The sequence below is a fragment of the Tamandua tetradactyla genome, chromosome 13 (genome assembly GCF_023851605.1).
Source record: "Tamandua tetradactyla isolate mTamTet1 chromosome 13, mTamTet1.pri, whole genome shotgun sequence".
NCBI classification, from domain to species: domain Eukaryota; kingdom Metazoa; phylum Chordata; class Mammalia; order Pilosa; family Myrmecophagidae; genus Tamandua; species Tamandua tetradactyla.
In genome coordinates, this window is record NC_135339.1 from 86025630 (window position 1) to 86047982 (window position 22353).

At 45.2% G+C, this 22353-nt stretch overlaps 1 long non-coding RNA gene across 1 annotated transcript in view; it reads left to right on the plus strand.

Annotated features, from left to right (window-relative positions):
- LOC143653280 (uncharacterized) overlaps positions 1 to 20915 on the plus strand; it is a 108406-nt gene extending 87491 nt beyond the window's left edge. The window contains exon 4 of the long non-coding RNA XR_013161218.1: positions 20800 to 20915. This is a non-coding gene — a long non-coding RNA (uncharacterized LOC143653280). The remainder of the gene's footprint in view (positions 1 to 20799) is intronic.
- The last annotated feature ends 1438 nt before the right edge of the window (positions 20916 to 22353 follow it).

Here is a 22353-nt window from a genome sequence, read left to right on the forward strand (position 1 = left end):
GACTCCTGCTCACCATCAGCAGCTGGTGTTAGAACCCAAGACTCTGGCTCCAAAGCTAGATGAAAACGTCCCTGGGTGAAATCAGATGTTGATGTTTTATTCCCTAGACCATTAGAAATGAAGAGCCATGAAGTCAAGAGCTCCATCTCGATGACCAGCTTTAGGACGAGAGAGCTCATGTGTGTTTCACACCTACATTGAATTTCATGAATTGGGCCTGGCAAGCACTCTCATACTGTGGGCCCTCTGATTTAAGGCAGAAAGCTATAATTAACCATAATCACCTTGTGAATCATAGAACAATGTGCTGGCAAGTCTCCCTTGCTGTGTACACCTTGGTTATTTCACTGTAACACATGACACATTTGCATCTATTTGCATGTAGGCTTAATGTTTTGAATCTGTGCTTCCCTGCAAGGATGGAGAACCTCATTTCTGAGGATGCTGGTTGTGCAAATAAAGCCAGGACTTCCATTTTGAGGAAGTAATAAAAGCCAAGACAGGTCCTTCCTAGCAGCCTTAGTCTTTCTCCTGGAAAGTGCTGTATCCCTCTTCCTTGCAGGCAAAGCCTTTGCACAGGTTGGTCCCTCTGCCTGGGATGCTTGCACTAGACCTACTGTCAGTACACACAAAGATGTTCATGGGATGGGGAAGGGAAGAGAAGGGGGTCATTGCTGACCCATGTCACGTTAGCTGACTTGCCTCTTTCTCCTCATAGGAGAAGGGAGTTGACCAGGTGATTGGAAGATGCAAGAATGATTTCCTTCAAGGGTTGCTGGGGGCAGGGTTTGTGGTAATTTGGAAGGAGGGTAGGGAGATGAGATGTGGGTACCCGGAAGAGGGGGGAAAGAGGGACAGGAGTGTTTGGGGTTCAAGCGAAGGAGTGCGAAGGTCACACATTTTACTCGGTGACATTTTTATCTGTGTGATTGTGAGAGTGTAATCCCTCACTTTGAAAGAAAAAAATTGTACTGGATTCCTTCATTGTGTATAAACCTCCTTGGAAGACCTGGTTATGATGTAATCTGAAAACCCAAGGTGTCAAATTTGATTTTAAAAATGATCAAATTGATTCCAAAGAAAACACGCCTGCTATCGTGGGCCAGGCCTGCCAAATGTGTTACAAGGACTGTGTCATTTAATTCACACCACTCCTCTGGGAGGCTCAGAATGTTACACCCACTTTACAGATGAGTAAAGTAGAGCTCAGAGGCTCAAGTAACTTGCTTCAGGTCACACAGCTAAGTAAGTACTGAGGCTTCAAACTCAGATCTGTGTGGTTCCAAAATTCAAGTTCTTTACCACTATAATAAACCATTTTGAAAAGCTGAGAGCAAGGAGTCTGACTTGATAAAAAATGCGGGCTCTGTCATAAAAATTACCATTACAAAATACTTTCTGGAATTGAGATTTTGCATTTGACTTTCAACTTTTTAATTTTTGCTTTTTAAAATAAACCATCATTACAAAGTTGGTCAGGATTAATCTTCCTGAATTAGAATCAGAATTAGCCGATTCTCTAACTTCTCATCCACAGGCAGACTAGATCTGGAAAAGTCATCTTATCCGCCTGAAACTCTCCGTTAGGGCATTTGAGCTGCAAGGGATTTCGGGACCTCGGCAGTCACCTTGACCTATGGATTGCAACATTTCTAGCAAGGATACCATTTGACATCCCATCTTCCTGTGATGACAGCCGTACTTTCCTTTAGTCTCTAGACAAGATTTCATATGCAGGGGGATTCCTGAGTCCTACTAGATGTAACTCTGTAGTTATCTCTACCCTGTTGGGAGTCCCAGAATCCAGCTCCCACCAAGAGCCCAGAGGTGGAACTAGCTTAGGGGCAGGGGTGCCATCCCTAAAATCACTCAGGAAAGTACAGGCAGAGCAGGCTCTTGGGTTCAGACTCTTGAATTCCAGGGTGCTGGGTTTTTCTCAATGTCTCAGTCACTAGCTCTTTGTCAACTGGGGAAAAGTTTCCACCCCTAAGGTCCTACAGAATTGGGAGCTCCTTGAAGACACTGCAATTTTGCCTGCTGCGTTGCCTTTGCTGTATCTCTTTTGTGAAGTTGAGGTGGTCAAGAGCATCCTCCTATTGTCAACTTTGAAAGCCTTGACGTTGGTTATCAGTGGCTTCTAGGCTTTACTTTCCCAAGGTTAAGTTCAGTTTATATATTTTAGGTGGACTCTTGAGAGACAGGACCATCCAGGAGGAAATGAAAAGGAAGGTGAAGAGTTTGGGAGTCCAGAAATATGCAAGAACTGAGGGTATTTAGTTTGGAGATGATGTGGGTTGGTCGGGCATGACCTATCTCTTCAAGTACATCAAGAGATGCTGCTTCAAAGTGGGGGCGGGGGGGGGTATTGGTTCATCTCTTCATGATCATCTGGAGGGTTTATCTGGGACCAACTAGTAGACTAGTGAGCATTGGACCACCTCCCAGTTAGAGATTCTATGACTCACTGCACACAAGTCCGTCTTCTTACCTTTTAATTACTCTGACTTTCCTTCAGACTCTCCCTCCTGCCCCAGAAGGACCAACATGGAACATCATTCTCCAATGTCAGATTTTAAATAAAATAAAACAAAATAACCAGAGACACAATTGTAGCTGGTACGGGAGCTACAAGATAGCACAATTCAGCTCCTTCATTTTCTTAATAATGTATAAAATCGCACCAGCAATTTCCCCTTGAATACATTTGTCAGTCAAAGACCCAACACTTAGAGGGACCCCTCCCCCCCACAGAGTGTCCTCCAGGTACTATCTGTAAGAGAGAGGAAGCATGCTTCTCAGCATTGTTAAAACTGGAGCAAATGGGCTGAGAGCATGTTTAATTTTTTAAAAGAGGGTTCTCCAGCTTTTGGCTGGTCTAATGAAAACTGGTCTGTGTCTACTTTGACTGAATCCTTTGCACAATGACACTGCCCCGTTCTATAATTTCTGCTAATTGCCACTTGAACAAAAGCCACATTGTGTGGCTGCTCGGCTGCTCTGTAGTTTCAGAGTGAAACTGGCTAGAATGGCGAAAGCATTCTCACTGTGATTCCTTATTCCCTAGCACTGGCCATATTTATCTACACTGCAGAGACTGAAATCATATTTTCAAACCAGGTGTATTCCCTAAAAGGAGAATTTAGCAGAGACCACGTGTCAGCAGCTCAAATATTTGCAGGCTGATGGTATCACTGTTTAACATTTCTATAGAATGAGAATAATTGCAACTTAATAAGGGAAGACTTCAAGAATTTCTGTTTCTCCCCAGTTGTTTGAATATTTTGAATTGACCTCATTTGCTTTAAGAATTTAAGAGATTTTTGGAGTGGTCAGGTAAGATGGTTAAAGTCAGAGGGATCCAATTTTCTTCTCTGTGCCTGGGTTCACAGGATGTGTCCTGGCAGTCCAAAGCCCTCAGTGGACTCAGCCAATTACCCACTTCTAGAACCTTTCATGCTTGGGGTCTCAGAACCACAGAGGCACGGACTTGTAGGGCTGTGAGGGGACTTTAGTTTCAGTCTCGTCCGCAACCATCCGCACCTTAAATCAGTGGCTGGTCACCTTGGAGGATTTGACAAAAACTATGAAAACTGTTCCCAGCTTTAGTGATTGTAAACTGCCTTAGCCCCACTCCCCCGAGTACACTGGTCTAGATAAATGCAGTGGATCCACATGAGAGATTCTCAAGATGACCTTATCGGGTGTGGCAGCTAGAGACTTTCGATTCCACAGAGCAGTAACCTCTAAATATGTCTATAAAAATTAGAGGGCTTAATTTCTTTTTAAAGATATAAAAATAAGATAATGTACTATCACCAGCATTTCATCAAAGGAAAAATAGTTTAGTGCCTTCCCAAAATAATAATGGCATAATCTTAAATATGAAGGAGGATCTTTTAATTAAATGAATTTGATTTTATGAAAAATGGATTGAAATAGTCTAGTTTTAAAAATTCACCAAAAACCTTATCAGGTATTGGCTCTGGTGTATGGAAACCACTGCTGTAGGGACTTTGACCGTCTTACTTTCTTTGTCGAACCGAGCAGAGAAGCTTTTGTTTGGGGGAACAGAACAGGGCCGTGTGTGAAAGATTCAGCCACAGCACAATCAAATCCTGTCTCCAGCATCTCACCCCGTTAGCAGCACCCTCCTGCCAACTCTTTCTTTGTGGCTATGCAGCCTCTCCTTGAACACAGGCAGAAAGGGAAATGTCCTACTTCCAAGACGAAATTTGGAGATGACTATGATTGTTACAAAGTCTTAATAGTGAGTTGAAATCCCACATCATCTCGTTTTCCCTTGTTCTACCCGCCGAGCCGGTAGGGTAAAAGGCTAATCTCTTTCCCGCATAAACACAAATCTAAAGACAGCCAGCCTGTCCTTCCTTCCCGGTCTCCTGCCCTTCACCATGGGAAACATTTCTAGTCCTTTCCTAATTTAGGGGCACCTTATCCTCCTGGATATGGGTCCCTGAAATTCAGACCAGTTTGTCTTAAAATGTGGTGTGCAGAACTGAACCCTGCACTTTGGAGACCCAGCAATTTTAGAGAGTAGGCTTATTGCTTCCCTTGATCTGAATGTTGTGGGCATGTGTGTGCTGTTTTTAAGTAAAAACAATCTGAGACTGAATTAATATTTTTTTTAACTGAAATTGAAGTTTTGGTGAGACCCAGTAAAGTCATTGGTTCTATACTGCAGTTCAATTGATGGCCTAGTTCTATAAATGTGTTCATTCCTTCCTTTTTTCCCACCCCATTTTAAAAATAATTCTACTATTTAAAAAAAATTATTGTACAATATATATACAAAGCAATAGTTTTCAAAGCACTCTTCAACAGGACAGATGCCGGAGTTTGTCGTGGGCTACCATACCATCATCTCAGAGTTTTCCTTCTAGCTGCTCCAGAATATAGGAGGCTAGAAGGAATAAATATTTTTTTTAACATCACAACTGACTTTTTTCTTTTTTTGTGAAAAATGACATATATACAAAAAGCAATAAATTTCAGAGCACAGCACAATTAGTCATAGAATGGATTTCAGAGTTTGTTATGGGTTACAATTCCACAATTTTAAGTTTTTACTTCTAGCTGCTCTGAGATACTGGAGACTAAAAGAAATATCAATTTAAAAATTCAGCATTCATAGTCACTTGCTAAACCCTACATTTTCTGTATAACCCCACCATCACCTTTGATCTTTCTATCGCCCGCTTTAGGGGTATTTGGGCTACGGCTATCCTAACTTTTACATGTTGGAAGGGGCTGCCAATAATATGGGGTAGGGAGATGGAACTAGCTGATGTTCCAGAGAGGCTGGACCCCCTAGGTTTCAGGTTTTCCTACCCTATTTTTGCCCTTACCTTGCTCACTATCCAAAATTCTCTCTCATGTGGCCACCCCTGCCCTAACATAAAATAAGACAAAGAGATGACAAGAAATAAAACTATAGTCCACTATCTTTTCATGAAAATGGATGTGAATAGCTTTAACAAAATATTAGCAAATTGAACCTAGCAATATATTAAAAAAAGATTAATACATCATAATGAGGTGGGGTTTAACCCAGGTATATGATGTTGGCTTAACATTAAAAAAATAAATAAACGAACAATAGTGTAAACCACCATATTGGCAGAATAAAGTAGAATACTATATGACCACCTGAGTAGATGCAGAAAAAGTATTTGAAAAATTTCAACACCTATCTATGATAAAAACTCATAGTTGATTAAGAATAGAAGGAAACTTACTCATTTTGATAAAGGGCATATACCAAAAACCTGCACGGAACACCATATATAATCTTGAAAGACTGGACAATTTTCCTATAAGATCAGAAACAAAGCAAGGCTGTTTGCTTTTAACACTTTTATTTAACATTGTCATGGTGGGCTTAGATAGCATAAAAAGACAAAAAAAGAAATGAAAGGCATCAGATTGGAAAGGAAGAAATAAAACCACCTTTGCTAGCAGACAACATGACTTTGTATACAGAAAAACCCTAAAGAATTGACAAAACAAAAGAAAAAGAAAAGTGACTTAAGGTTGCAAGAAACAAGGTTAGTATTAAAAAAATCAACTGTATTTCTATATACTAGCAATGAACAATTGAAAAATGAAATACAAAATACCTTTTATGATAGCATAGAAACACTAATACTTAAGAACAAATAGAAATATATGCAAGACCTTCACAGCACATCTGAGAAATTAAAGAAACCCCCAATAAATGGAGAGATAGATCATGTTTATGAATAGAAAAATTCAATATTGTCAAGATGTCAATTCTCTCCAAATCGATCTGTTGATTCAGTGGAATTCCAGCCAAAATCTCACAGGCTTTTTTTTTTTGTAGAAATTGACACGCCAAAACAGTTTTGAAAAAAATTGTCATTTTATTAGGAATATTAGGAAGTCTTTCATGATCTAATTTCAAGACCTACTGGAAGCTTGCAATAAATAGCAAAGATCAATGAAACACAGTAGGGAGTCCAGAAATTGACCCACATGTATCTGGACAACTGATATTAGACAAAACTGTTAAGGTAATTTAGTGGGGGAAGGACAATCTCTTCCACACATGGCCTTGGAACAACTTGATATCCATGTGGAAATAAAAAGCTTTGACCCTGAGCCCATACCACATTCAAATATTAACTCAAAATGGATGATAGACTTATATATAAAATTTAAAGCTATGAAAGTTCTAGGAAAAAAATAGGAGAAAATCTTTGGGAATTTAGGGATAAGCAAAGTTTCTTAGACCACAAAAACAAACCATAAACAAAATAATTGATATTCTAATCCTCATTAAAACAAAAACTTCTGGTCTTTGAAAGACAGCATTAAGAAAATGGACATGCCCCAAATGAGGAAAATATTCATTATATTCATTATTAAGACAAAGGTCTTTTGTTAAGAATATAGAAAGGACTCTTACAACCTGATAATAAGATAACTTAATTTTAAGAACTATCTGAAGAGACACTTGATAAATAAGATATAGTTAATAGTACAATTATAAAGTGTGCTTTATATCAAGTGTAACAAATGTATCACACCAATGTCAAGTATAAGGGAACCTTGTATTTTATGCATGATTTTTCTGTAACCCCCATAGTTCTTGAATAAAAAAATGAACATTAAAAAAAAGAAGGAAGAGGGTGCAAGGGTAGTTCAGTGGTAGAATTCTCACCTGCCATACAGGAGACCTGGGTTTGATTCCCTGTCCATGCACTTCCCCCCAAACAAACAAACAAACAAAAACCAAATTCAACAAATGGTGCTGCAATAATCCATGTGGGATACTCACATGGAAAAATAATGAAATGTGATCCCACCATATAGCACACACACAAAAAAAAAAGAGAGAAAGAAAAAGATCATCTATGAATGACCAATAATTACCTGAGGAAAAGCTTGACATCAACAGTCATCAGGGAAATGCAAATTAAAATCACGACATCTATTCATGCACTAGAGTGACGAATATTCAAAAGACTGACAATATCAAGTATTGGTGAGAAGGTGGAAGCAACTGGGATGCTTACACATTGCTGGTGGGAGTATAAAGCTTAGAACCATTTAAAAAACCACCTTGGCAGTTTTTCTAAAGTTATCGTATGGCCTTAAATTTTATTAAGTATTTATGTGAAAGAAATGAAAACATATGCCCACAAGAAGACTTGTACAAGAATGTTCTTAGAAACTTCATTCATGATAGTCTCAAATGTCCATCAAAGGTGAATGGATAAACAAATTGCTGTATATCCACACAAAGAAATAGGGTTCAGCAATGAAAAGGAGTGAAGTACTGATGCATGTGACATGGGTGATGCGGGAAAAGAGAAGCCAGACATGAAAGAGTGCATATGTATGATTTCATTTACATGAAATTCTAGAATTTGGCATACGCAGACAGAAGATCAGTTGGTGCTTGGGTCTGGGGATTGGGGCATAAGGCTAATTTCTAAGTGACATATGGAAACTTTTGGGGGTGATGAAAATGTTCCATATCTTTATTTAGATGGTAGTTGCATGGGTGGGTACATTTATTGAGGTTCCTTCAACTGTACACTTAATATGTAAGTTATATTTTGATAAAGATGCACATTCTTCCAATTTCTCATCTTCTCTGGGCTCTTGTTCTGGGAGACAATGGTAAACGTTTAACTCAATAAACCAATCCCTTACTTGAGACTAAAAGACCACAATGTGCAGAGTTTTGGGAACATTTTGTGCCTGTGCAGGACCTACAGTGATTGTTAGGGTGCTCATAAGTTTTGATTGGCAGGGATCATCTCATTTTTACATCAGTTGTCCCCACCTACTCTGTTTCGTTCTCTCAAGCAGTTCTGGTTTGGATGAGAAGTTCCCTGGACTGTTTATCCCGGCCCTCACTTAAGGCCCTGAGAGAAGGTCCTGGAGAGAATGGCCATGAGCATGGGCGGCTGCTGCGCTTCCCTTGGACCCCCTTCTTCTGAGGTTTGGAAGTGCTAGTCCTTCCTACCAGCTAATGTGTGAGTGCTGAACGCTTTATGTTACATTCTTCAGTCTTCAAATCAGCCCTCTGCAGTAGCAACTCCCACTTTGTAGATGAGGATACTGAAGCTAAGAGAGGCTGAATAACTACCCCAGTACCCAGCTAGTATGTGTGCATTGATGTGTGTGCAAGTGTGTGTGTCGGGGTGGGGATGGATTTGAGCCCCAGAGCCTTAGTGCCCCACCAGGCTCGCTGCCTTCATTCAGCCTGAAATGCACCCTGGTCTGCTGCAATCACAAGGAGGTAATTTTTAGGCAAAACACTCTGGTGCAGCATTAGTGCTGACAGTGATGTCATGATGCTCGCTGCATAACTGCTGCATGCCCACGCTTCTCAGCAAGGCTCCCTTCAGGTCAGGAGTTCAGCCACCTAGGGCACAGGCTCGCGGGACCCAGGCAGGGAGACTCTGGATTTTAGGCTGGGTGGAGGAGGACTCTGAGGTCCAGCTGGCCGTCTGCTGCTAAACTGAGAAATAGCCAACCTTGGGTGATTGTGTTTTCTTTCATGCTTTTGCTTTAGTTTGTGTGTTTATCTATTTGTTTATTAATGTGTTTGTTAGCCCTTTTCTACCCTATTCCCTCTCCATGTAAATTGCCATCCTAAGCGATCCTGGCCACGCACTGAAATGCTGGCAACGCCCGGGCCTGAGACCCTGGCCACCCTCTCTGCATTGCGTTTTCCTCCTCCTCGCTGGAGGGTGGGCTCGCCTTTGGGAGGGGCAGCCTGCCTGCTGACCCGGGAGAGGAACGACGAATCGATGACCTGTTTGGGCAGCTCTGATCGGAAGAACAGTCAGCGTGTCTTTCCTCAGACATCTGGACCTGCAGGACAGATGGACTCACACAGCCAGATGCCCTGGCCGGGGTCTCCAAAGGGTGGGGACCAGGGCTGATCTGAGGAGGTGCCTGCAGCCGGGGCATGCACTTGATGAAAGCGATTCCCATTTCACTTTTCTCTCCATCTGTCTAATGGAGTTCAGGAGAAAGACTCAGGATGGTGCCGGCAGGACTTGGCCCACTCCTCCCACCACTTCTGCACACCATTTTTTGTTGTTGTTCATTTATTGTTGTTTTTAAAACAGAGCCTTTACCAGGTACACTCATCCAGCTAGCACTTTTATTTTTATTTCTATGGCCACCTTATGGGTAATAAATCCATTTTTCAAAATTTTCAAGTTTTTTTTATAATAATAAAAAGTGTTTATTTTAAAATTTTTTGAAATATAGAAAAGTAGAAGGAAGAAAAATAGTCACCCATCATTCTTCCCATTGTTAATATTTTGATGCCTTTTCTTCCTTTTAAAGAAATTATGATCACATTCCGTGTGTCCTCATTTTTTCCAATATGGAACCATATCGAGTTATCAAAAGTATTCCGTGAACAGAGCATGAAAAGTTTCTTTCTGTTATGATTGCAGACGTAAAATACAGAAAGATACACGTGAGAAAATGAGAAGAAAAACTAATCCAACCACCCGTTAGGATTTTTGTGTATTTCATTTTACTCTTTTATTTTTACAGTGTGCTTGCAATAGATATGTGTAGTTAAAAAACTTGGATCTCAAAATTTTACAGTATCAGTTTTCAGGGTTGCCTAGTATTTCCTTCTCTTATGTCTTTATGTGCCTACGCCATAAATTAACAGCTATTTTTCTATTAGTGTGGTTTTGGATTATCTCATGTTTTGTGTGTGTAATGCTATTGTTACTCTAAATATTATTTCACTAAACAATGTTCTATATACAGCATCTTTTCTTATTTCAGATTATTGGGTTGGGTTAGAGCCACAAAATGAATTGCTAACTCAAAGGATCAATATTTTTCAGATTCTCATACACATGTGTAAATTGTTTTCCTAGGGATGCATCAGTTTACATTCCCATGAGCAAAGTATAAAAGCTTATCACTCCCTCTTGCTATCGCATACAAGAATTTTACTAATAGGAAAAAATCAGATTTTTCAGTTTTTCAAGTTGTATTTGTACTACTGTGGCTGACCCTTTCCTGCTCCATTTGTGCAGTGCCCCTTTCTGGCTTATGCTAAGGCTGGGAGCCCTTCATAGGCCTGAGGTGGGCCTTAGCTGTTACTTGGTAGAAAGGTGAGGGTTAGGACAGCACCAGGTGTGCGTGGAGCTGCCCTTGGCTTCGCCATGTTTCTGGTCGCCTGCAGGTGGCTGTGGTCTCAGCAATGGCCTGTTCACCTGCAGTCTCAAAAGCCAGAAGATTCAAACCACAACTCCTTGGTACCCTAAAGAATAAAGAGTAGAAGTGAGACTGAGATGATTCAACAAGTGAGACATAAATAGGCTGATGAAGATTCATTAAAACGAAATATAAAACTCCCCATAGCAGAAAACACACAGCAAAACAATATTCCAGGATATGTCAAGATTGGTATGGGTTCACCCCAAACCCCAGGGTTTTCTAAGGAGGTGGAATGGGATTGAGGGGTGCATAGAGAGACCTGTTTCGGGCTCCTGATGCAACCGCCATCTGGCCGTGTGAACCTGGACAGGTGATTTGATTTGAACTCAGTCTTTGCATCTGTAAAATGGGGACAATGATCCTTTCCTCTCAGGACTTGGGACGATTAATTTAAACGATGTTCAGTAAATGTATAAAAGCAAGGCTGGCACAGGATTCAACAAACAAGATCTTTTAAAAAATTCTAGGTCTAGGGAGTTGTGGTGTGAATGGAAAATCTGATGGGAGGCATGATGAGATTTGAAGTGTGTTCTGAATTGTTAAAAAAAAAAAAAGGAGCCAGTTGTACCTTTGGTAGTTTGTGTATAAATATCTTCACTGTGTTTTGATTCTTGAACAAATTGGTGAAACACTGGTATTAGAATTTTCTATTCTCAAGAGCACTCCATTTCCCTACCACTGATCAAACTAGGCATTTCAATATTTACTCTGAATCTGCTAGAATTTTCAGGAGATGGTTTATCACTATTGAGAGTAACAGCATTTCCCACCCTTCAAACACCAGAATAAATTATTTTTTCTAAATTCTTGCTTATTTAATAAGGCAACAGATCACAGTTGTGCCATTAAATTGCTTTTATTAGCTGTCAGGTTTCATTAAATGGAGGGAAGGTATTTTAGGCTCGCCGTGCCTTCCCCTTGTACATACAACTACACTTATTTTTTGTGAACTCGCTGCAGTAAGGAAATCAAGAGGGGTGTTTGGTAATACTCTCAAGGCAGAGCAGGAGCCATAACATGCCCAGGAGACATGCCAAGGGGAGGCCAACCTGGCAGGCTGAAATCTGATTGCCTGGCAGACATGCCACCCACCGCTTCCAAAGCGCCCCTTCCTCTGCTCGGCCCCCATCCCTGCCACCCAGAAAGAAGTCTGAGGTCCTCATCATCCTTATGTAGGATGCTGAGAAGAACAGCAGGAGAGAGGACAGCACGAGGAGCGGGAGCTGTTGAGGTTGAGGGCTGGTCACCTCTGCTGGGGGTCAGGGGAGGCTGTGCAAGGTCGAGTCACCGAGTCTTTAAGGGTGAATTGGAGTTTCCCAAGTCAATAGGGGATGTGGAACCGGCTGCACACTTTGGCCTTTGAAGAATCTAATGGGTGAGAAATGTAGGAAACAGATGGGGCTGGGTGAGAAATGTCGGAAATAGATGGGGCTGGGTTGGAAACCTGGGGGCTCAGGTACTAATTGTGCGAACTTGGGCAAGTAACTTACCCCCTCTGGGCCTCTGTTCCCTCACTGTAAATCGGGAGGATAACACTATGGCGGAAGGTTGTTTCAAGGACTGTGGAAATCGAAGTGCAGCTCACGACACACGGCAACGACGACAGTGAGTTCACTGCTGGAATGACCAACCCGATGGACAGTCATGGCTCCGACTCCACCCCAAGCCGGAGTCATTTTGCTTCTTTGGATCTGATTCCTCATCCGTTAAACGGGCTTACTGCCCTAACTGACCCCCCAGCTTCTCTCCACTTGAACATCCCATGATCTCTTTGCATCACTGACAGCTCCTCGCACGGGATCTTTCCCTACGGGAAGCTCTTTGAGCCTTCGTGGTGCCCAGAACAGAGCCATGCTCACAGCTGCAGCTGAGTAATCATCACAAGCCTGCTGTTTCTTAGGTACTGTGTGACTTTAAATATGGCCCTGGTCTAATAGTTTCTTAGGACATATGTGAACCTTCTGCTTTTAAAGTGAGGTGAAATGCACCCTCTACATGTCTAAAATGCATGTAATGGTTTTGGATTTGCAGAGTTATCTATCTACGTTTTTAGGCCCGATACAGGCAAAACGCTTGTTCCACGTGCCAGAGCTGTGGGCAGGTGGGGAGAAGAGCAGAAATGTCACTTTTTGGGAGGTACTGGCCGTTCATGTTTGAGAATCCACACAAGTGCTTTGGGTGGTGGCTGGCATCCCCTCCTTCCTGCACCACGAGCGACTCTCTGCCCCTGGCTTTTTGCCCCAGCCCACTTATCTGCCTTTTTAGTTCAATGTGTAAAGGTTTCAGGCTATGGAGAACTAGCCTTCGGTTCGAGGGTATTACCAGCCAAATTTCCATGTTCTTGGCCATGAATTTTCAATAAGAGAGATCCAATCGCCCAATGCTTTCAAAAGAAGCAATCTCAGTAAATGAATTACACTCTAATAAAAAAAAATTGATGGGAAATAATAGCTGAATTAGGGGATCTGAAGAATCACACAAAAGGAGGACTGAAGTTCTAAGGGTTGCTGTCGTCCGGCACCACCGCCCCCACCCAGCAGGCAGACGCGAGGGGCTGCCCTTTATTCGAATGTTCTGAGTCGCCGACGTGGCTCCCACTATGTTTGTAGCTGGATGGAAAATGGATTCTATTAATGGGTGTTCTTGGGCTCCATTAAAATTGGTACCACTTTCCCCTTAATAAGAATGGAAAATGGCCCCAGATTTGAATCTGCTCTCATGAGGAAGATAGAATCGAGGATTGCAAATGAAACAAACCAGATTTCTTTTCCTTAGGACAGCATTCACATCTTTATTTTGAGAACTTCTAAGCCTTCTGTTCTGCCTTCCCTCCTCCCGGGGGGCTGCTTTGACTGGGCAATGCAACGGCACAATTTCTGTCTTTTGATAAAGGAGCCGTTGCTGTGACTTGTGCCGTCCGCTTGTCCCCGGGGCATCCTCCAAGCCCCTACAGAGGTTGAATTGAACAACTCTGCAGTGGGTGAGAAAATGCCCAAAATCATAGGACGTGATTTTGCATTAAATGGCTACTGGGTAATCCTACAGAAGCGAGAACAGGATGTATTTCTACCTGCTGGTGGCTGGCTCGGCGCCTTCCCAGTATTGGGCTGGCCTGGGTTTCTGGTTTTGCCGATGCTGATGATGTTGGTTTATGTTAAAGGGGGAAGGAGGGGAGAAACCCACCCAAACCCTGAAAACCTTCTCGATGTCCTTAATGTCCCATTTCTACCCACCAGAGCCTGACGCCTGTGATCTGCCCAGGGTGATGACATGCTTTTTGGGTGCGATATATACACCAGACCATTAGCTGCAAGCAGCAGTTGTCAGCTTTGTTCCCATTTAGAGTAATTTTCACACTAATATGGCATATTCTTCAGGGATAAATGCATTTTCCAGCCAGATATTCCCCCTAATAGTGAAGTTGGTTTAATGATCGGATTTCAGCCAAGGAAAGGGAAGCACGCAGTTGCTGCTGGTTGTATATTGAGGCTACCAAACACGAAATGGCTTATTTTAAAACACATTCACACGAACAGATAAAAGCCTCTCCTTTTCAGATTAATGAAACTCGTTTGAGGTGAAACTTAGGGAGGATTTTAAGAGCTAAGTAAGGTAGTCAGAACCTTTTGCTGCAGAGTCCTTAAAGGTCTGCATTTTTTAACTGAAACGATGGACGATGGGGATTTAACAGGGGAAATGATGACCAGTGAGCTACTAAAAAAATAGCAGGTCATCAGACACAGATGCCCTGAAATGACAACATAGGGTTTCTTTTAACTTCCACACAGAGGCCTTGAATATTCAAATCAATTAAGCAATTAATTCCCACCCTGCAACCTCGCATGTCAAGCTTCAGCCAGTGGCCAGTTTATTTGGTTGAATTATAACCCCCTGCAAAAACCCGTGGTTCCTGGCGGCAAAGCTGACGGAGCCCTAAGTACAGGCGGTGAGTACAGCTGCCGTAATTAACTCTGTGCTGGACACTACCTCCCCCACCCATTAATATTTTAAAGATTTTTAATTAATATAATTATGTGAATTTATGAAAAATACTCAAGCACCTGAAGTATCTCTATAGAGACGCAATCTTGATGGTCCCCCTTCCTGGTAGTCACTTGGATATGGATTTCCAGGCTGGTCATCAACATCCCAGGACAAGCTGGGGAAAGGAGGCTCATTTCCAAAACTGCGACCTCCTTCTCCCTTGGCCTTTGCAATCTCAGGATTAGGGACATTGGAGCAAGAAGGCTCATGGGTGTGGGGCATTTTCTTCCTCCCTCCTTTTGTTTCCCCTTCCCCTGCCCCCAGCTCTTGGGAAACAATAGGAGGAATGGCACCCCAGAGACAAAAGTCCCTTCCTTTTTTACTTCCTCATTTTGTTGACAGAAGTTCCAAGGCAGTATGGCGCAGAAAGCAAGCTTTCTCTGTGAAGGGTCAGCCAGGAAATATTTTAATCTTGGCGGGCTGTCCAGCTCTCTGCCTCATGGCTGGATCCTGCCTTTGCAGCCTGCAGGCAGCTACAGTCCGTATGTAAATGATGGAGCATGCTGGGTTTTGGACAAATAATTGTTTTGGATACAGAAATTTGAATTTGTTGTGATTTTCATGTGTTGTGAGATAGTCTTCTTCTGATTTTTCCCAATCGTTAAAAAATGTAAGGACAAACATTGTCATCTCACGGGCCATGAGTGAGATGATAAAAGCCAGTGCGTGGCTTGCTGACCCTGGTAACATGGATTGGGCAAGGATGCGGTGCTCTTGGTCTTGTCTGGGATGGCTTGGGTTCCCGCTCTGGCTCTGTGTGGCGGTAGATGGGTGATGTAGCCTTCTCTGTGCCCCAGCTTCTCTGTCTGCAACCTGGGGTGGTGATAATGGTTCTCACTTTGTAGTCTGGTTGTGACGATTCGAGAAAATCACATATCACAGTGGCTGGCACATCGTGAAATATCGTTAGTGCACCCTGGGGGACTTGCAGCCTGGTTCTGGCACTAACTCGCTCACTGTGTGAGCTTAGACAAGTGACTTGACTTCTCTGGACCTCAGGTCTTTTATTTATTAGAACAGACAAACACAACCCAGACTGGGACTAGACCATCCAGGAGCATTGTGTAGTGAGAACCACATGAATTAGCATCAGGAGGTGAGCCCTGGAGCTCATCTGTTCCAATTCTCAGCTGTTCCAACTCAGAGGTTGTTGGTTGAATATGCTTCAAACACAGGGCATTGGGTCCTAAGCTGACATCTCCTGGGTGCTCCTTGGAAGAAGAGGCCTGGGTCCTTTGACTTTTGTGCCTAGCCCCCATTTGTTGACTGCCTCAGTGCACCGAGCATCCTGATGGCCCATTTAGTGTCCTCACCAGTCCCGTGAAGTAGAGTGTTTTGGCCTCATTTTGTACACGAGGAAAATAATCCCAGATCACTTGGTAATTTGGAAAATTACCAATTTCCAATACTTTGGAAAGCATTGCAACTGACTCTGTCCCCCCAGCTTGCAATATGGCCAGTGGCTTGGCATCTCCTGGTCCTTTGGATGGTCCAGCCTTCCCCCTGGCCTTGGGTACCTCTGTGCTGAGAGCAGCTCTTGTTAGAGGGCTTCCTTCCATCTTCTCCCTGTCTTGCCCCAAAGCCAGATCCTGCAGCTGCCACTGAGATGAGCTCCCTGGTCTCCAGGCCAGGCTGTAGTCTCAACATGGCTCCCCTCTAGACACATCCAAAAACTGCTCTTCTAGAACCGTGGTGAGTTCCGAACAGTAAGGTGTAGCCATTGTGGCTGCTCGCCCCAACCTGCGTGAGAAAGCAGGCGGGGCAAATCTCTGCCACCCCTAACGGGCCAGCCCCCAGCCCACTGCTACCATTGACTCATACTTGAATCGAACTCATCTCAATTTTATGAGAACCATTCCTGAAAATCCCCATGTTCAGAAGATGACACGCGGGAACTATGGAATGGCTTGTCATTTGAATAATCAGCCATTTAGTGACATGTCTAGCCTGGTTTAATGACTGAATCAGTGAAAGTATGACCCCGAGTGCCGGTTAACTTTTAAAATAGCCGTGCCCACTGCATGACACAGCCAACAGGAAGCCATTAAGGCCCCAGCAATTACCACTTCCATCCATCGGCGAAGTCCCTATTTTATTTTAATCTGCGTAAGTGCATTTTCTGCGCGAGGTTAAAATATAAATCCCTTCTCCTGAACAAGACTGGTTTTCTGGCTGACTTGAGAGCACAATTTACAACTGATTTAATTTGTTCTTCACAAACATTCCTAATGACATTACCCCGGTGCATATACAGACTGCCTCCTCTTATTCCATTAACTCCCAAATCGGGTTTAAAGACCATATTGATGCTAGATGTTATTATGGGTGATTATCAAAACAACAGACAATGCGGCAAAGTGTTTACTAACTGGTTTATATATAATTTCTGTAATAACGACAACAGATGGGAATGCTACAAACACTAAATCACGCTTTTCGCCGCTGAAACAAATTGGCAGCCTGCAGTACAGAAATGGTGTACGTAGCGAGATACAGATGCTTCAGTCATCAGCTACAGCGTTCATCTTATTAGGAAATGGGTCTGTTACCGCTATTACAGGTAATCTTTCCATTTACAATTACAAATGTATATTTTCAATGAAGATGGTTTTCCGCAGCTCGGCTGCCCGAAGGATATTTCCCCTCTAATTACGGCCTGTGAACGTGTGCCCTGGCCGAGCCGGGCACAGGGACGTGCCCGCCCTAGTTCCTGCACTGCAGGGACCCAGAGATGGCTCTCCTCTCAAAGGCCTCCGCCCCTCCCTGGAAAGGGAGATGCTGTCCTGGAAGGCAGGTCCACCAGGGCAGGGACTGGGACACGCCGAAGCAGGCAGGGCTGTCTCAGGGTGCATGGCCCTTGGTGGCTGGCCCGTCCTCTGAGAATGGGCAAGCATTAGAGTTGGCACCCAGCTCCTATAAGGATAACCTCTGCCTTCGTCTTTTTTTTTTTTTTTTTGCATGGGCAGGCACCGGGAATTGAACCCGGGGCGCCAGCATGGCAGGCGAGAATTCTGCCACTGAGCCACCATGGCCCGCCCCCTCTGCCTCCGCCTTTTAAGACGGAAAATTGATGTGCAGGGGTCCCATGGCCCAGAGGGTCACAGGCTCCCAGGCCTACTATCAGGCACTGAGGCTGAGGTGGATGGTGGTGGCCAAGTCGCGATGCAGCCCAAGACTGGACAGCCCCGTGAGGGGGATGTCGCATCACCCTGGCCTCACCGCAGGGGATCCAGCACTTGCAGGGGGAAGGCAGGTGCCTGTGACTTTGGGCTCGTTCACAGTAGGAACCACTGAACCCAGCACCCAATTCTGCCTTTCCAGAGTGGGGCTTCATGTCTTCTCTAAGGAAAAAAGCAAAAAACAAACCCGAACTGACTGCGGGACCTAGGGGCAGAGGTGGGGGGGGCTCTTTCTGTGGTCATAGGGTTCCCTAGCCTTCAGTTCCTTGACCTCTGGTTTTTCCCTTCGGAGTGTGAGCTGGTCCCATGCCAGGGGGGCTGATGGCCACGTGGGCTGGCCAGGAAAGGCAAGGTGGGCACTGCGGGGGGGAGGTGCAGAGACTGGGGCACTTGAAGTCCTGCTCAGCTGCTCCCTGGCCGTGGGACATGACTGGGAGGACACATGGCCGGTAGGAAATGAAATGGTCCCAGAGCAGAGGTGCAGCTGCCTCACCATCTTGCCGAGCCGTAGAGAGACAAGGGGGCAAAGGGGGGGGCAGTCCCAGGCCCTGGGGCAAGCTAGCTGTCCTCTGTACAGTGACCTCACCTTCGAGGGGGCACTCACAGCCCTGTCCTCCTCCAGCAGCTCAGGCTGGTGGCGAGGGGGAGGAGGTTCGTGTACCCAGAGGATTAGCCCAGAGCCTGGCACTGTTGGGGGTGCAAGTGTGGACTCCGTCAGCTGCGGCCGCCACCTGCCTGCTCATCTCTCACTCTGATGGCTATCGTAGGGTTGGGGAAACAGCCTCGGCCAACTGCAGTCCCATTTCTAAGTGTCCTCACCCTGCCCTAACTCAGGTTTAAGGATCTTAATTCAGCCTTCTGTGCCTGGCAGTGAGTTTCATTTCATTCCTTCCTCATTTGAGGCCGTCCTTGGCCTGAGACCTGATCATTGAGGGGGTAGGGCCAAAGTGCATCTCAGTCACAGGCACAGAGGATGCCACGGCCTGCAAGGACACACGGCTGGGAGGACACACAGCCTGCAAGGACACATGACTGGGAGGACACACGGCCGGTAGGAAATGAAATGGTCCCAGAGCAGAGGTGCAGCTGCCTCACCATCTTGCCGAGCCGTAGAGAGACAAGGGGGCAAAGGCGGGGCAGGCCCAGGCCCTGGGGTCCTCTGGGAGGTGTTGCCTCCTTTGCTGCCCCTCCTGGCAGGGCTGCCCTGGATGCTCCTTTGAGGCCTGCAGGACCCAGGTCCCTCCCAGTCATCACCAGGACCCCCGATGCCACCACGGGGGCTGGGAAGATGGGGGTTCTACGAGGCCTGGGAACAACCTCTCTGTCATTGTTGGGGAGTGGGGTAGAGCCCTCTGCCCCCTCCCGCCCCCACAGTAGTTCTTGGAGGCAGCGACATGCCTGCTCTGAGCCAGGAGATTCTGACCGTGGAGGCGCAGCCAGGCAGGCAGCGATCTCATACAGCTCCCGGGCATGCCTCCTCTTCAGTCCTTTCTCCACCCTCTTCCCTGGGCATTTGGTGGGAAGCATCTCTTGGCCCCTTTCCCTGGACAACGATGGTGAGAGGAGATAAAGTGCTTCTAGGGCCCGGCCTGCACCTACCCCAGGGGGCCCAGAACGCGTACCTTTCTGCCCCTGCCTGGGCTTCCAGGGTTGACCCGTGATGGGTTCCAGCCATACTCCAGTGAGGAGCCACTTCCACACGTCCAGATGACCACGTGGGAGGGGACAATGAACCATGTCATCCCTGTAATGGAGAGCGCTCCGTGGTCTCCAGCCACTTTCCTTGGCTGAGTGATGCCTTCTCTTCAGCTGCACAATGAGCTGCTGCCTTCAGGTTGTCACCAAAGGGCAGGGCTCACCCTTCGTGGCTGGAAGGGAACAGCTGGTCTGCATGAATTTTCAGAAGGGCCCAGCCTGGGCACTGAGCCACACCTGCAAGGCTGCCTGGGCCATGGCATCTGCTGAGACAAGGCCGGGAGCTCAGTTGAGACACCCAGGCCATCTACCCTGGAATTGGTCCTTGAGAGGACTATGCAGCTTAGTGGGAAAAGCCCTTTGGAATCTACGTTGAGTTTAAATCCCAGTTCATGGTGTCTTGACCACAGGAAAATAACTTCCAGCTTGTTGCCTCACTATTTTAATCTACAAAAATGGGAACAGCAGAACCTCCACATGAGGACTTGAGCTGGCCTAGCACAAAATAGGTTCTCAAGAAATGGAAGCTCTTATTATTAGCTATCTCTGCAACCTCCATGAGATTCATGGACATGGTTAGGTCTTTGGCATTTCTTTCCAGAATCCCAGTCAGATTGCAGTAAACTCTGCCTCCAGGATCTGCTGGATAGATGGGGCTTTGCCAAGGAACAGGTCTGGGAAAAAGTCCTTGCTCTACCCCATCCTAGTCTGGAATCCTTAGGCCTCAGTCTCCCCACCTGTAAACAGTTGGACTAGTCAGTGCCAAAGGACCCTTGAAACTCAGATTTTTCCTTTATCTTCAACAATTGTAAAGTCCAATACACAGGAAGAATTCCAGTTGGGAGAAGCAGCCCTCGGGGTCCACAGTCTGTAGGAACCAGGCTCTCTGTGATTTTTCTAGACCGTGCAGGTCTGCCTTAGACACACAGCCCGATGTGATGGTGACGATGGTGCTTCTCTCCACATTGTGCCAAGCTGGCGTCATTAACAAACATGATGCAAAGTGTATCAAGCATATCTTGCAGATTAAAAAAATAAAAAAGCCTCCTAGAGATTATAAAGGACTTTAATTAGAGTTTCACAAAGGTGCAGGCTGAGGATTTGCTAATTGCCGTTCCATATTTTTTTCCAGGGTTCGGCTCAGCCTCGGAGATAGGAAAGAGCGAACAGTGTTTTCAGGCCACGGTACATGTGACAACAGTGATAGATATGCTAATTTCTTCATTCACTCCACTTCACTTCTTTTATTCTTTCCAATTAAAGCAAATGCTACTGAAACTGTAATTAAGCCAGGGCTGGGCCCTGATTGCCTGCTGTTTTAATGAAACTCTATTGATTTTCCTTTTATTTCTAATGGCCACACATGGTGCTCAATGGACAAACACACGCCTGCTACAATGTCCCAGCAGAACTTAATTTTGGCCTGGTAAAACAGAGGCTGATGGAGAAGGGAATCAAAAGGACGGTTTACAAGGCAGCGGTGTGCAAGGCTCCGTGCACCCGAGGCCGGGCTGGGGCAAGGCACACCCACGGCGGAGCTACCGTCCCCAGAACCCCGCACGCATTCGGCAGAGAAATGAAAATCCCCTTTATTCTAGCAATGTCTCTGCAAGGAGCACTGTGATGGCTAATCTCTTGCGGCTTTAACCAGGCTGGATGTTAAAATCTGTGCAATCCAGAGTCCTGGAAATATATATCCTTGACAGATGTTCCCAAGCCAGGGAGCAGTTTCAGAGACGAAGAAGTATCGGAAGGACATTTTGCTTCTCTTTGGCAATTAATTTTGAGAAAGAAGTTTTTAATTAACGGGGCGAATTTTTGAGACGATTCCTGCACGTCCACCCCACCCTCCCCAACAGCGGACACATGGCTGTAAGGAGAATAAAATGAGGCGGGGAGGAGAGTTGGGGAACAAGCACTTCAATAGCCCAACGCATATTTAATGGTGCAAATTAATATTCTGATCATAAAGTCTGGCTTGAGATGTTGCCTGTGGTTTTTTACACCTAGCGAGAGGGTTCACCAGGAAGCAGGCACTTGGTAAGGATTGGGTTTCTCAGATAGCTCGAGGTTGTTTGACCCGAATCATTGCTGGGCATCCGTACCAGACTCAGGAAGCTGAGCACAGAAATCACCCCCTTGTTTCGCAGCTTGAGCTGGCCCTGACCAGAGCCTTAATGACGCCTTTATGGCTTATGGGGAATATGGGGAGCAGCGAGGCAGGGCACACGTCCTGAGAAGCTACATCACCCTTTCCACAGTCTTCTTCTCCTCTCTTGCCCCTCCTCCACCTCCTTCCACCAAATTCTTCTCTTTGTGAATTTCTTCCCATGTGGGGCAATTAGGTGAGTTTCCTATAGTATTTGAGCAGAACTCACATTGATGTTCTGGAAAAAACAATGCCAGAGCCTGGGACCTGTGCCTTTGGCACGCAGCCACATCACCAGGCTGCAGCACCATCACCACTGACATTGTCACTGCCACTTGCCTTCTCATCACTGCCCCACTTCTGGACCGCCCACTGAGAGCCAGGACCTGGCTGGGCGCCTCTTCTCTGTCTTCTCACTCCGACTGTCTGCATTGGCTAGAAGAGGCCAGGGGGGCCGAGGGGAATTGCAGCAGCTATTAAACTTGTAGAGCTGCTGCAGGGAGTGTGGGTAAAGGGCAAGCTGCTCTCCAGGCAGGA